Below are 13,428 nucleotides of genomic sequence, written 5' to 3' on the forward strand. Positions count from 1 at the left end.
CCTTGTGGGCTCCGCCCCCCTTGGGGAGGTATATAGATCGGCTGCCCTGCAGGTAGCCCTCAGTGCAGAGCAGTCGCAGGCAGGCACAGTTCTAGCTGATTAAAACTACTGTTCACTTCAACTCTCCGTCTCGTGTGAATTGATGGTCGCATCACAGGGGTCACAGATTCGGGAGATTGAAGGAGTGACCTCGGACCACAGCGATCGTGTGGTGATTCTGGAGGCAGAGCTGGGGCTCCGAGGGGACCTGTGTAAAACATTGAAGGTAAAGGTGGAGAAGCAGGAGAATGTCTTGAGAAGGCAGAACCTGCGAATAGTTGGCCTGCCTGAGGGAGTGGAAGGTGTGAGTGCCACGAGGTATGTCTTGCAGATGCTGGCAAGGCTGGTGCGGAAGGGGTGCTGGATAAGGCGCCTGAAGTGAACCGAGCGCATAGGTCTCTGAGGCAGAAGCTTAGAGTTGGGGAGCCGCCACGGGCGGTGATTGTGAGGCTCCACACATTTGAAGAGAAAGAGGGCCAGGGTGAAGCGTACCTGTGACTGGAAGGGGAATAGGGTCCGAATTTATCAGGATATCGGAGCTGAATTGACAAAGCGGCGGGCAAGCTTCAACAAGGCCAAGGCGGTGCTGTACCGGAGCCAGATCAGGTTTGGGGTGCTCTACCCGACAAAATTATGGGTGACGTTCGGAGGCCGGGAGTATTATTTCGAGACCCCAGAAGCGGCCGAAGACTTCATTAAGGAGCATTAACTGGGGGAGAACTGAGTGGACAATGCTTGGGAACCAGGGTGCTGGCACGTTGTAATGGTTGGGAGCATGTATGAAGTGGAGGTAGGAATTGGGGAATGTTCATCTTTTTTTGTGGGGGGGTGTTTGCTGGTTACTGTTGGGATTGTGAGGGGTGGAAGGTTTATGTGGGGATGGATGTTCTCGAAACCCCTCTTGTTTTCTGGGACTGTTTATGTTTAACATTTGCTTGTTTGCTTTTGGAGAAGGCTGCCTGGAGTTCAGGAGAAGTCCTTGTTTGGGTGGGGGAGGGTAAGGTCAACAGGGAGTCTTTCTCCTTGATCTGAGGAGTAGGGGGGAGAAGGAGGAGGTCATTGGTAAGTGTCTTTGGGCAGGGGCTGCTATGTTAGCAGATTATGCTGGTGAAAGGAAGTGAGGTGGTGGAGGAGAAGGCCGAGAGGGGTGACTGGGGGAGGGGAAGGGGGAGGGGGGAAGGAGGGGCTGGGGGGAGGGGGTACGGGGGGGGAGGCTGTTGCGACATGGCAGGGTGTGAGAGATGACATGGTCATGGGTGGAGAAAGGTGCGATCTGGGGTGGGCTAGGTCTAGGGTGGAATTAAAAGGGCGGGAGTTAAGTGGGGAAGACGACAGACGGTAGAGGGGATTGGAGACATAAGCCTCTGGTAAGGCTGGTAACGTGCAACGTCCGGGGACTGAAAGGGCCGATTAAAAGGTCGCAGGTGTTCGCGCACCTCAGGAGCTTGAAAGCAGGGGTGGTCTTTCTGCAGGAGACACACCTCCTTGCAGCATGTTAGCACAGTGGTTAGCACTGTTGCTTCACAGATCCAGGGTCCCAGGTTCGTTTCCCGGCTTGGGTCACTGTCTGTGCAGGGTCTGCACATTCTACCCGTGTCTGCGTGGGTTTTCTCCGGTGTGGTAGTATGTATTGGGGGTCATGTGGGACTGGAAGCCCTAATGTCATTGGCTGACAGATCCCGGGTCCTGGTTGGCCGTTGACCTCAAGCTCCGCCCTGAAGGCGGAGTATAAGAAGCCGGAGTCTTCCCCCGCAGGCCAGTTTACTATCGAGCTGCAGGGGAACAGACACGCTTAATAAAGCCTCATCGACTTCACTCTATTCGTCTCATGGAGTCTTTGTGCACTACAATTTATTAAGCGTGCCTAAAAAGGACTATGGAGCTCAGGATCATTCCAGAATGCCTGAGGATCAGCCCCCACGCAGTGAACGCGGCAGCAGCCTTCAAACACTGGCAGACTTGCTTCGAGGCCTACCTCAGAACGACCACCGGCCGAGTCTCAGACGAACAAAAACTGCAGGTCCTGCACTCGAGGGTGAGCGCGGAGATTTTCACCCTCATTGAAGACACCGACGATTTCCAGACGGCCTTCACAGCACTCAGAAGTCTCTACGTTCGCCCAGTTAACCAAATCTACGCTCACTACCAGCTCGCGACGAGACGGCAAGCTCCCGGAGAATCGATGGACGAGTTCTACGCCGCGCTGCTGATTTTGGGACGAGCCTGCAGCTGCCCGTCGGTGAACGCAAACGAATACACGGACATGTTAATGCACGATGCTTTTGTGGCAGGTATGCAATCCTCCCAAATCCGCCAAAGATTTCTAGAAAAAGAGTCGCTAGGACTCTCAGAGGCACGGGCCCTAGCAGCCTTCCTAGACGTGGCCGCGCATAATACCCGCGCCTACGGCCCCGACCGCGCGGCAGGCCATTGGGCCCCGTACGTACCCGTCGCGGCAAACCCCCTACCCCCCCCGAAACACCCCACAGGCTTGCGCGGTCCAAACGCCGAGTCGCACCGGGGGCGCCCGCTGTTATTTCTGCGGCCAGGCGAAACACCCCCGACAGCGCTGCCCGGCCCGCGCAGCTATCTGCAAAAGCTGCGGGAAAAAGGGCCATTATGAGGTTGTGTGCCGGTCCCGCGAGGTCGCCGCCGTCCCGGGAGCACAGGGAGCCCTGCACGCCGCCTACACACCCCAACCCCCCTCCCCGCAGCCCATGTATGACCCGCCGCCGGCGCTACTGCTTTGGGTCCCGGCCAACACTCTCCACGGAGAGGAGGGAGTTTTTTGCGTCCCTAACGCCACCCTAACCCCCGTCCCGCACCCCACACCTGACCCGCCGGCGCCACCTACTTGGACCCCGACCACCGCTGTCCCCGGTGAGGGAGCTCCGCGCGGTCCTTGCGCTCGCGGTCCCACGCCTGACCCGCCGGCGCCGCCGACCTGGGCCCCGACCACCGCTGTCCCCGGTGAGGGAGCTCCGCGCGGTCCAACGCTCGCGGTCCTAGCGCTCGCGGTGAGGGAGCTACGCGCGGTCCTAGTGCTCACGGTCCTAGCGCTCCCCAGCCCCCCCAGCACACCATGTGCGACCCGCAGACGCCGCCATTTTGGGTCCCGACCACCACGAGGGGAGGAGGGGCGCCGATGTGCGACCCGCAGACGCCGCCATTTTGGGTCCCGACCACCACGAGGGGAGGAGGGGCGCCGCCATCTTGGACCGCCCAAGACCTGTACGACGCATGGGGGCGGCCATTTTGTCCACCCCCGCCGCCATCTTGTGACCCCCCAGCCACGTGCGATGTATGGGGGCGGACATTTTGTTCATCCCCGACGCCATCTTGGACGCAACAACGGACCCCACTCCACTACTACAACCACGGCTCGCTTCGATTACGCTCGATCAGGCTCGGCCCCGGACACTCCAGACGACGACGACATCGGTCCTAATAAACGGCCACGAGACGCCATGCCGAGTCGACTCCGGGAGCACGGAAAGCTTTATACACCCCGACACGGTAAGACGCTGTTCCTTGACCACTTATCCCAGCGCACAAAAGATTTGCCTAGCTGCAGGATCCCACTCCGTACAGATCCAGGGATTCTGCATAGTTACCCTTACGGTGCAGGGGAGGGAGTTCAAAAACTACAAACTTAACGTCCTTCCCCAACTCTGTGCCCCCACCTTGCTGGGATTAGATTTCCAATGTAATCTACAGAGCCTTACGTTCAAATTCGGCAGCCCCATACCCCCACTCACTATCTGCGGCCTCGCAACCCTCAAAGTGCAACCCCCGTCCTTGTTTGCGAACCTCACCCCGGATTGCAAACCCGTCGCCACTAGGAGCAGACGGTACAGCGCCCAGGACCGGACCTTCATTCGGTCCGAAGTCCAGCGGCTACTAAAGGAGGGCATAATCCAGGCCAGCAATAGTCCCTGGAGAGCGCAGGTGGTAGTAGTGAAGACAGGGGAGAAACAAAGGATGGTCATTGACTATAGCCAGACCATCAACAGGTACACACAACTAGACGCGTACCCTCTCCCCCGCATATCCGACATGGTCAATCGGATTGCCCAATATAAAGTCTTCTCCACCGTGGACCTCAAGTCCGCCTACCATCAGCTCCCCATCCGCCCAAGTGACCGCAAGTACACAGCCTTCGAGGCAGACGGGCGATTATACCATTTCCTACGGGTCCCTTTTGGCGTCACAAACGGGGTCTCGGTCTTCCAACGGGAGATGGACCGAATGGTTGATCAACATGGGTTGCGGGCCACGTTCCCGTATCTCGACAATGTAACCATCTGCGGCCACGATCAGCAGGACCACGACGCCAACCTCCAGAAATTCCTCCAGACCGCCAAAGCCTTGAACCTCACGTACAACGAGGACAAGTGCGTTTTTAGCACCGACCGGCTAGCCATTCTGGGCTACATAGTACGCAATGGGATAATAGGCCCCGACCCCGAACGTATGCGCGCACTCATGGAATTTCCCCTCCCGCACTGCCCAAAAGCCCTGAAACGCTGCTTGGGGTTCTTTTCGTACTACGCCCAGTGGGTCCCCCAGTACGCAGACAAGGCCCGCCCCCTAATACAGACCACGACCTTCCCTCTGTCGACAGAGGCTTGCCAGGCCTTCAGCCGCATCAAAGCGGATATCGCAAAGGCCACGATGCGCGCCATCGACGAGTCCCTCCCCTTCCAGGTCGAGAGCGACGCCTCCCACGTAGCTCTAGCGGCCACCCTTAACCAAGCGGGCAGACCCGTGGCCTTTTTCTCCCGGACCCTCCACGCCTCAGAAATCCGCCACTCTTCAGTAGAAAAGGAAGCCCAAGCCATAGTGGAAGCTGTGCGACACTGGAGGCATTACCTGGCCGGCAGGAGATTCACTCTCCTCACCGACCAACGGTCGGTAGCCTTCATGTTCGATAATGCACTGCGGGGCAAAATCAAAAACGACAAGATCTTAAGGTGGAGGATCGAGCTCTCCACCTTGAACTACGAGATCTTGTATCGTCCCGGAAAGCTGAACGAGCCGTCCGATGCCCTATCCCGCGGCACATGTGCCAACGCACAAATTAACCGCCTCCAAACCCTCCACGAGGACCTCTGCCACCCGGGGGTCACTCGGTTTTACCACTTCATCAAGTCCCGCAATCTCCCATACTCCTTAGAGGAGGTCCGTACAGTCACAAGGGACTGCCACATCTGCGCGGAATGCAAGCCGCATTTTTTTCAGGCCAGATGGAGCGCACCTGATTAAGGCTTCCCGCCCCTTCGAGCGCCTCAGTCTCGATTTCAAAGGGCCCCTCCCCTCCACCGACCGCAACGCATATTTTCTTAACGTAGTGGACGAATACTCCTGCTTCCCTTTTGCCATCCCCTGTTCTGACATGACTGCGGCCACAATCATTAAAGCCCTGAACAGCATCTTCACACTGTTCGGTTGCCCCGCATACGTCCACAGCGACAGGGGGTCCTCTTTCATGAGTGACGAGCTGCGCCAGTTCCTGCTCAGCAAGGGCATAGCCTCAAGCAGGACGACCAGCTACAACCCCGGGGGAACGGGCAAGTAGAAAGGGAGAACGGCACGGTCTGGAAGGCCGTCCTACTGGCCCTACGGTCCAGGGATCTCCCAGTTTCACGGTGGCAGGAGGTCCTCCCGGACGCTCTCCATTCCATCCGGTCGTTATTATGTACGAGCACTAATCAAACGCCTCACGAGCGTCTCCTTGTCTTCCCTAGGAGGTCCTCCTCTGGAACGTCGCTGCCGACCTGGCTGGCGGCCCCAGGACCCATCCTGCTCCGAAAGCACGTGCGGGCACATAAGGCAGACCCGTTGGTCGAAAGGGTTCACCTCCTCCACGCAAACCCCCAGTACGCCTACGTGGAGTACCCCGACGGCCGACAGGACACGGTCTCCCTGCGGGATCTGGCGCCCGCCGGCAACACGCACACCCCCCCGACACCATCAACCCAACCCCCCCCTTCCTGCCACCGCCGCACCCCGCGACCGCCCCCTTCCCAGGAGGATCGGTCCCCCTCCCCTTTGCACCGACAGCTGAAACCGTACGGCTCCTGGAGGCGACAACACTGGTACAAGCACCACCACCACCGCCGAGGCGATCGACACGGACGACCAGACCGCCCGACCGACTCGTGGCGTCGATGTAAAACAAATATGGACTGTTCACAAGAACATTTTGCTTTTCTTCCTATACCCTCTGTAAATAGTTGCAACAGGACGAAATTGTCCAATACTGTATTGCCATGTGAATGTTTTATCCTCCCAGGACCAGCCCTGTAAACCCTTACCACCATACGAAGCATCACCCCGCCGGGTTCATTTTTGACAAGGGGTGAATGTGGTAGTATGTATTGGGGGTCATGTGGGACTGGAAGCCCTAATGTCATTGGCTGACAGATCCCGGGTCCTGGTTGGCCGTTGACCTCAAGCTCCGCCCTGAAGGCGGAGTATAAGAAGCCGGAGTCTTCCCCCGCAGGCCAGTTTACTATCGAGCTGCGGGGGAACAGACACGTTTAATAAAGCCTCATCGACTTCACTCTATTCGTCTCATGGAGTCTTTGTGCGCTACATCCGGGTGCTCCGGTTTCCTCCCACAAGTCCAAAGATGTGCAGGTTAGGTGGATTGGCTATGCCCTTAGTATCAAAAGAAAGGTTAGGTGGGGTTACAGGGATGGGGTGGAGGCTTGAGATTAACTGGGGTGCTCTTTCTAATGGCTGGTGCAGACTCGATGGGCCGAATGGCCTCATTCTGCACTGTAAATTCCATGATTCTATGACTCTATGAAGGACCAGGTTAGGTTAAGGAAGGGGGTGGGTAGGGCAGGTTTTTCACTCGGTTTGATTCGAAACCGAGGGGAGTTGCGCTGTCAATGAGCAAAAAAATGGGAATTGTGAGTGCAAAGGAGGTGAGGGATCCAGGTGGGAGATATGTGATTGTGAGTGGGGTATTGAAAGGGGCACCGGTGGTGTTGGTAAATGTGTACGCCCCAAATTTGGATGATGTGGGTTTTATGAGGGGGTTGCTGGCAGCGATCCCGGATTTGGCCACACACCAGTTCATCATGGGAGGAAATTTTAACTGTGTCCCAGAGCCGAGGGTAGATAGATCGAGCACTAGGTCGATGGGTAGGGTGCGAATGGTGAGGGAGCTGGAGGGGGATTTATGGAGAGGATGGGTATGGTGCATCCATGGCGCTTTTAGAACCCAGGGCGAAGGGAATATTCCTTCTTTTCACACGTCCATAAGGTGTATTCGAGGATTGATTACTTTGTGGTGAGTCAGGAGATTTTGGTTGGGGTGGAGGGGGCAGAGTATGCGGGGATAGTTATCTCAGACCTTGCGCCCAACTGGCTGGAGATTCAGTTTAGATCGGGACAAGAGCAGAGGCCGGGGTGGAGGTTTGCCTCTGGTTGTTGGCGGATGGAAGTTTCTGTGATAAGGTGCGGGCGGCGATTAAGGAGTACGTGGAGTTCAATCAGAATGGGGAGGTGTCGGCGGCCATTTTTTGGGAAGCACTGAAGGCAGTGGGCTGTGGCGAAATTATTTTGTTTAAGGCCCGTGCGGATAGGGAATGGAGGGAGGAACATGACATCTCGTGAGCAAGATAGTGGAGGTGGACAGGGAATATTTGAGGGTGCCCACCGTGGAGGGATTGATGAGGAAGAAAAAGTTGCAGGGGCAGTTTTACAGACTGACAACAGGCAGACTGCGTCCAGGGAAATATTGAAGATACGGACTGGGGCTGGGGATGTGGTGTCAGAGCCAGGGAAGATAAATGAGGCATTTAGGGAGTACTACCAGGAACTTTATGAGGCGGACCCGGGAGGAGAGGAGGGGGACATGTGGTGGTTTCTGGACAAGCTGGAATTTCCCCAGGTGGATGAAGCAAAGAGACAGACGTTAGAGGAGACCCTGGGGCTGAGGGAGGTGCAGGATAGTATCAGAGGTATGAAGTCGGGGAAGGCCCCGGGGCCGGATGGGTACCCTGCGGAATTCTATAAGGAATGTGCGACAAACCTGGCGCCACATCTGTTGGGGGCATTTAATGAAGCATTAGAGAAGGGGGAGTTGCCGGAGACGATGGCGCAGGCAATAATCACACTAATTCCGAAAAAGGGGAAGGACCCGGTGGAAAGTGGGTCGTATCGGGCCATATCAGTATTGAACACGGATATGAAAGTATTGGCTAAGTTGTTGGTGGGGAGGATGGAGGAGTGTGTCCCCGAGGTGGTGGCAGAAGATCAAACAGGCTTCGTGAAGGGCAGGCAGCTCATCAGTTAAATAAGACAGCAGTTGAATGTGGTGATGAATACGTCGGGGGTTCTGGTACCGGAGGTGGTGCTGTCCATGGACGCGGAGAAGGCATTTGATCAGGTAGAGTGGCGGTACTTGTTAGAGGTTTTGGGAAGGTTTGGGCCGAGATTTGTGGCATGGGTACGGTTGCTGTATGTCGCACCAAGGGCGAGGGTGAGGACGAATGATATGCGCTCTCGAAGTTTTGACTTACACAGGGGTACGAGGCAGGGGTGCTCGCTGTCACCGCTGCTGTTTGCACTGGCCATAGAGCCATTGGCGAGGCTCTCAGGGGGTCGGCAGAGTGTTGGGGGATTATGAGGGGACAGAGGGAGCATCGGGTGTCACTCTATGACGATGACCTCTTGCTGTATGTTTTGAATCCATTGGACAGTATGGGCAGGATTATGTGCCTGCTGGGGAGGTTTGGAGGGTTCTCAGAGTACAAGCTGAATGTAGGGAAAAAGAAGGTATTCCCAGTGAATGAGCTGGCACAGCGGGCTAATTTAGTGGGGATGCCATTTACGGTAGCGAGGGATAGGTTTAGGTATTTAGGGATCAGGTAGCGAGGGAATGGGCGCGGCTCCATAAGTGGAACCTTACAAAGCTGGTGGAAGGGGTTGAGGGGATCTAAATAGATGGGATACACTGCATTTAACGCTGGCAGGGATGGTCCAAGTGGTGAAAATGAATATTCTGCCGAGGTTCTTGTTTATCTTTCAAGCTCTCCTGATCTTTATACCAAAGGCCTTTTTTTCGGAAAGTGGACACGATCATTTCTGACTTTGTATGGGCGGGGAAGGTGCCGAGGGTGGGGAGGACCCTGCTACAGAGGCAGAGGTAGCAGGGGGGTTGGCGTTGCCAAACTTGCTTCATTATTATTGGCGGTGAATGTGGACAATGTGCGGCGGTGGTGGGAAGGAGAAGGGGTAGAGTGGGTTAGGATGGAGGAGGAATCTTGTAAGGGGTCTATTTCGAGGGCTATGGTGATGGCAGCGTTGCAATGGCTCTGAGTACGTATTCAAGGAGCCCGTTGGTGCAGTCCACAGTGAAGATATGGAATCAGTTGAGGAGGCATTTTAGGATGGAAGGGTGTCGATGCTAATGCCGCTATGCGAGAATCATGAGTTTGAGCCGGGGAGGGATGGATAGTGTATACAGGAGGTAGGGGGAAGTGCGGCTGGTCAAGGTGAGGGATCTGTATTTGAAGGAAGGGTTCGCCAGTCTGGAGGAGCTAAGGTAGAGGGTAGAGCTGATGAAGGGGAGTGAGTTCAGGTATCGGCAAGTTAGGGACTTTGCGCGAAAGGTCTGGAGGGGGTTCCCTAGGTTGCCGGGATCGACCCTGCTGGAGCGACTGCTGGGACCGCGCGGCTGGAACATAGCATGTTTTCCACCTTGGGCGCCATATTCTTCAGACTCAACCTCATTAATTATGTAACTGGGTGCTTTGCTCCATAATCCGTGGCAGGGCAGACCTGATGGTATGTTGCGCACTGTCTTATCATAGTGCCATATTGAAAATGCGTCCAACATTACAGACCTACTGTTGAAAAAACCGCCTGAAAATGATGATAGATCTCCTGAAGCACTCTCGGGTCGGAAGACAGATCCCCTGAGAAAGACGATTTATCTCCAAGTACATTCTGAGGCTGGTAGATGGAATCCCTCCAGGACACCACATCTGGAAGGACCACCTGCAGATGCTCCCTTCACCCACTGTTGTGGTGGTCTGTGGCCTAAGGTTGTGGGTGGCCTCCATCCCGAATTCCAGAGGCAGCTTCAAGAATTGTCCAAGTGAGTCCCAACATCTACCTGCCACTTTTTTGCAAATACATTTTCCACCAGTGCCATGTGTGGAAGATCTTGGTCAGGCCTTCATCTGCATCTCATTTGTGGGACGCAAATTAGTTTCAAGCCAGCCTCTGGCGGGCTTTCTGGGTACCTGTGGAAGGTCCGCTGGGAAATTCATGCCAGCATGAAACCAATTTCTGGGACTCCTGCCTTACTCTACCCACCCGCCCATGATCAAACCTGTAGGCCTAGGTTTGGCAGAATTCAATCCTCAGATGTGGATAAATGTTGGGCCCCAGATTCTACAACCGCTCTTACTATACTTGCTTCTGTGTGTTATTCTGTCAGTTCAAGAGCACATCAATGCTCCTTTACTTTGTGTTTGATTTACTCATCTAGAGTTCTTCATCTAAAGAACAGAAATAAATATGCATTGTTGCTCAGTTATTGTCTTTACGTTATGTCAAGAATCACATATTTAGAAAAGGCTGGGGGGCAACATGCCTTGGAGAAAAATCTTCAATCGTCAATGATTCAGACTACTCCGAGCTGAGAGTTAAATGTTCTGTCAATGTAGCCTACCTGCTATTCACCTTCCTTTCGTATTATATACTGAGAAGTAAGTGTTGAAAAATAAATTGAAATTACGTATTCGCTCAAATGTATCCATGGTTACATTGATTTTCATTTGTCCACATCTTTAAATTGTTACCTTGAAAAAAGAATAGTGCTTGCGTTCCAGCCTTGCCTGCTCTCAGTGTGATTGAATAGCGAGATTCAAAAGAAATTCCTGTGTGAAACATTAAATGAATGCCCTAAAACATCCATTAAATATAAATGTGCCTTTTCTTTAAAAGAGCATAGAATATTGCAATTTTGATTGATGCACAAAGAGGTATGTTTGGTTCTCTTTGCCTGGTTTAGCTTAGTTGATCTATCATAACAGAAAATACTGGATGTACTCAGTACACCAGACAGTGGGCTGGATCCTCCGCCCCGCCGCGCCATATTTCTACCTCGACCCGCCGGCGGGATTCTCCGTTATGCCGGCCAGTCAATGGGGTTTCCCATTGTGGGGCAGTCCCACGCCGTCGGGAAACCCCCGGGCGCTGCACGCAAAACGGAGAATCCTGCCGACAGAGAATCCAGCCCAGCATCTTTGGAGAGAGAAAGGTTTTGCTAAGAAAGAGACATGCTGTTGAAACTTTGTATATTGCCCTTGTCAGGCTTGACTCAAGAACGCTAAATTTCAAAGGATGTAGCAATTTATACTGCATGAGAAAAGAGGGCTCTGATTTGTTGAGGTGTTGCCATGGAGAATGCACCAGGGAAGTATTGTCTCCCACACTTTTGTTTAGTTAGAAAAGCACAGTTTGTTTTTAAAATTCATTTAAGGGATCTGGGCTTTGCTGGCTAGGCTAGCATCATAGCCTTTGCAGTATCCAGTGTCCTCACAGTGTTCGAGAACTTACTGCAGCCCTAACCAAGCTATTCCAGTATAGCTACAACATTGGCACCTACCCAGCAATGTGGAAAATTGCCCAGGTATGCCCTGTACTCAAGCAACAGAGCAAATCAAATCCAACCTGACCAATTGGTATCTCGTGGAGTGAATTAAATTGACTGAAGACTGACATCTGTGATACTGGGGAGCTCCAGAGGAGACCAAAATGGATCATCCACTTGGCATTTCTGGCTGAAGTTTGTTGCAAATGCTTCAGCCTTTAAAAAAATCATTTATCAGATGTAGGTGTGGTGAATGGAACTACTGTTAATTCACCAGTGCACTGTGATATCATGTTACTGCTGTATTGTGTTACGTTATGTGTTTAACCCTGTGGGCTCCACCTATGGGCCATTGTACGGCTTCACCCACAGGGGAATATGTCGGGGCATGTACGGTCTCGCCCAAGGCTCCACCCCTTACAGGAAGTATAAAGGCAGCTGACCTGCGGGGCCGCATTCATTGTTGTACCGGTCACAGGCAGGCTCAGTTGTAAGCCGATTAAAACCACGGTTTACTTCTCAACGTGTCTCTCAGTGAATTGATGGTCACATCAATTTAATCAGCTTAAAATACTACTATGGAATCAGCCCTCAAACCTGATAGACTGGAACTTGATCCACAGGCCGCGGAGGCGAGCAACATTTTTTTGCACTGGCTTCGATGTTTCAAGGCCTATCTCGCCGCGTCATCTACGCCATCCGTCACGGACGAACAGAAACTGAGTCTTCTCCACGCAAGGGTGAGCCATCATATTTCTGTCCAACTCGCGCTGCCGCATCCTATACAGAGGCCCTCGCACTACTCGAACGCATATATGTACGGCCTGTGAACGAGGTCTACGCGTGACACATCTTCACCACTCGCCGCCAGCGCCCCGGGGAGTTGCTAGATGACTACCTACGCGACCTCAAAGTCCTCGCGCGCAACTGTAACTACCAGGCCGTTACGGCCCCTCAGCATATGGAGCTCGCTATCCGCGATGTTTACGTGGCGGGGGTCCGATCGAACTATGTAAGACAGTGCCTGCTCGAAAATGGGACCCAGGACCTGGAGGACACGGTAACACTAGCTACCGTTCTGGAGGTCGCGTTTCAGAGCCTTACTGCGTTCCCCGCCGACCACGCGACCCCCTCGTGGGCCCCCGACCAGAGACTACCCCAGGCTTGTGCCGCGTGGCCGCACGCCCATCATGGGGGGCTGCCCTGCTATCTTTGTGGCCAGTCCCAACACCCCCGACAGCACTGCCCGGCCCGCAATGCGAACTGTAGTAACTGCGGGCGAAAAGGCCTGCCTGGCCAGGTCTAAAAGCCCGAACTCACAGACCCGATCCACAGACCCGCAGACCCCGCAAAGTGGCAGCGTGTCTGCCGACTGATCCTCCGCACACCACGTGTGATCCATGAGGGCCGCCATCTTGGACGCCATCGTCCTCACCGCCCACCACGCTTGACCAATGGGGGCCGCCATCTTGACCGCCATCTGCTACACCACCCGAGATGTACGAACGACATGGACAGCAGCCATCGCGGGGCCGCCCCAACACCTCCGATCACGCCGCCGGCTACACCCAGCTCAGCGCGGCCACCCTGGACCAGTCACGACCGAAGCACCTCCGGAGCACCATGATGGCCATCTGGGTAAACGGGTACGAGACACCTTGCCTTTTCGACTCCGGGAGCACAGAGAGCTTCATTCACCCGGACATGGAAAGACGTTGTTTGCTCCCAATATTTCCGACGCGACAAACTATCTCCCTCGCCTCTGGGTC

The sequence above is a fragment of the Scyliorhinus torazame genome, chromosome 11, assembly GCF_047496885.1.
Source record: "Scyliorhinus torazame isolate Kashiwa2021f chromosome 11, sScyTor2.1, whole genome shotgun sequence".
Classification (NCBI taxonomy): Eukaryota; Metazoa; Chordata; class Chondrichthyes; order Carcharhiniformes; family Scyliorhinidae; genus Scyliorhinus; species Scyliorhinus torazame.